Below are 3,033 nucleotides of genomic sequence, written 5' to 3'. Positions count from 1 at the left end.
ATATATATATATATATATATATACATATATAAACCATATACGCATCTTTGAGCTGGTTCTGATTTTATCAGATTTAACTTCATTTTATAGTTCCACATAAATCTATTTTATTCAAGTGAGATATATTTAGCTAAAACACCTTGTAACAGTTAATTTAACGCCTCAGTGCTCCAGAAAGCTCACACCTTATATAAATACTGTCATATTTCCATTGAAAGCTAGTGTGTGACGTGATCTAACATCTTTATCAAATAGAACCCAATTTCAATTATAAATAGCGTAACTACTTAGCACCATAAGTTAAATTTATTGTGAATATGAGCTTCTATACAGTAATATGCGTATCGAAACTAAAATTAAACTCTAAACATATTTTGTTGATATAGTGATAGACAGTCGACTCACCCAAGGGTAGACTAGCGACAAGCAACCCTATTGTATTTTCGTTTTCATTCATTTTAAATACGAGACGTCGGCAACGGCAAATCACACTGTTGCAACGTGAGTTACTACATAATGGAACTTGAAAACCAGAGGACAGTGAGTGATATTTACATTTGATCAATTCGTCATAGTGTTCACTTATCGATTTGGTTGAGTTAACGATTCGTATCGTGTTACTGACGCGACATTATTTCGTTTTGAATATCGCTGCCCTCTCATCTGGAGTCTATACCTAGAAGTAAACAAGCAAGCAATTGAACGAAATCGTTTGAACTGGTATCAGTATGAGCCAAATCTAAGGTGGCAAGCTGTCGACATCATTAGCAGGCTGGGAAAAATACTTAGCGGTATTTCGTCCGTATTTGCGTTCTGAGCTCAAATTCCGCCTAAGTCGACTTTGCCTGTCATCCTTTCGACGTCGATAAAATAAGTACCGGTTAATCCCTGGGGTCGATGTAATCGACTCACCCCTTCCCCCGAAATTGCTGCCCTTGTGCCAAAATTTGAAATGAACATAAGCCAAATCTCTCTCTTAAATAAATTACACTGCCGTCTTAAATGAGCCAAGGAGTCTGTAGATAAAAATAGTTTTAGATATCCTGAAGAAGAGGATCGCAACTGGAGTTACTTAAAAAATGGCAGGACACGTTTGTTAATCTAGTTTTAGGGATACAAAACCACAGGATGAGATAGAACGCATTTCATCAAATGTTTTCTCAGGCAGTTTTGACGTAGGGGTTAAATAAGTACATCATCGTCATCATCATCATCATCATCATCATCATCAACAACACCAACAACCACAACAACAACAACAACAAAAACAATAACAACAACATCCAAGCAGTAAATAAGCATATGGAATGTGAAGTATAACCACTCTAATTAGGGAAATTATGAAAGCTCATGGCCTAGTTGTTAGGGTGTTCAGCTTACAGTCATGGTGCCGAAGGTTCAATTCTTAGACTGGGAACTGGTGTAGACATCTGTCACTCTTGTCGTCACATTTTGGAGGCCAGTCTGCTGGGTCAAGAATGAGAGATGGAGGAGGTATCTATGTCTGCTCGCGACCCACAGGCACCAAAAGTAATGAAAACATGGTACTTGCTATCAAGCTATACAAGCTCTGCAGTGATGCCCAAATTTAATATTCATGCTAACTTTGAATAATTGATTAGTGCTTTGTGAATTTACTTTGTTGAATTTAAACCTGCATAGGCGTAGGCGTGGCTTTGTGATAAGAAGCTTGTTTCTCAACCACATGGCTCCGGGTTCAATTCCATTGCGTGAAACCTTGGGCAAGTGTCTTCTACTATAGCCTCGGGCTGACCAGTCTTGTGAGTTGATTTGGTAGACGGAAACTGAAAGAAGCCTGGCGTATACACATACACATGCGTATATATGCGTGTGTGTGTGTGTGTGTCTTTGTATCTGTGTTTGTCCCCCATCATCGCTTGACAACCAATGTTGATATGTTGGTATTTTTACGTCCTCGTAACCTAGCAGTTCGGCAAAAGAGACCGATAAAATAAGTACTACACTTACAAAGAATAAACCCTGACGCCGATTTCTTTGACTAAGACCCTTCAAGGCTGTGCTCCAGCATGGACACAGTCAAATGACTGAAACAAGAAAAAGAATGAAAGAATAAAATCTGTTGTAGGACGTGCCAGCAAAAAGAACCTCCTTTTCCGCTAGAAATAAAAGCCAAATTTCCATCGAATTGTAGGTATTTGATAATTTTATAAAAAACATTGATATTTCTGCTCTATGAAAGCTGACCTAGAGTTAAACAACATCAGCACCAAAAACAAATGACTATAGAGTGATATTCCAAAGAGGAGACGGAGATATTTCTCAACTTCATAAGCTCTCTATGGTTTAAGCACGGCGTAAGATGCATCTCCAATCTAGGAGGCACTCAGTATTCTTTTATTCTTTTATATTTGTCAGCCCTAAGGCTGTGACTATGCTGTAGCACCGCTGATGTGGATCGCTTCACGAATTTGCATGTCATTCTTGCGCAGGAGCCATGCTAATTTTCTCTGTACCGTTCCAATTTTAGAATACGTGCAGTCGAAATATTGATTATAAAAGTTATAAAAGTGCCTGGGACAGACAACTGTGCCAAAGAATGGACAGTTTTTATACTTATCTTGATGAAACTCTCTAATGAGGGAAGACTACATCAAAATCCTCAACATGAGATTATCTTCTTAGGAGCATACATACTCAGTTAAAAGGCTCATAGGTATACATAAATATGTATTTGTGTATATGTGTGATGTATGTTTGTGTGTTGTAGGTTTGTGTGTGTAAATATATATATATATATATATATATATATATGCTTGTATGTATGAGTGTGTGTGCATCATCTATCTATCTATCTATCTATCTATCTATCTATCTATCAATCTCTTTCTCTCCCTCTCTCTCTCTCTCTCTCTCTCTCTGTATATATATATATATATATATATATATATGTATATTTATGTATGTGCATACATGTTTATATAAACAATACAAATATATATTTACATTACCTTTCTCTCGCTCTTCTCTCTCTGTCTCTCTCTACCTCCTTAT

At 37.1% G+C, this 3,033-nt stretch overlaps 1 long non-coding RNA gene and 1 other non-coding gene across 2 annotated transcripts in view; both read right to left on the bottom strand.

Moving 5' to 3' along the window:
• The window catches only part of LOC106879917 (uncharacterized), a 23,523-nt gene that overhangs the window by 7,502 nt on the left and 12,988 nt on the right, over positions 1-3,033 (bottom strand). The window lies entirely within an intron of this gene.
• Positions 2,427-2,533, bottom strand: LOC128247720 (U6 spliceosomal RNA). The gene has a single exon (XR_008264085.1). It is a non-coding gene; the product is annotated as a U6 spliceosomal RNA (small nuclear RNA).

This window comes from Octopus bimaculoides, chromosome 4 (genome assembly GCF_001194135.2).
Source record: "Octopus bimaculoides isolate UCB-OBI-ISO-001 chromosome 4, ASM119413v2, whole genome shotgun sequence".
NCBI lineage: Eukaryota > Metazoa > Mollusca > Cephalopoda > Octopoda > Octopodidae > Octopus > Octopus bimaculoides.
The sequence above is the reverse complement of the archived record's forward strand: the minus strand, read 5'-3'. Positions and strand labels throughout refer to the sequence as shown.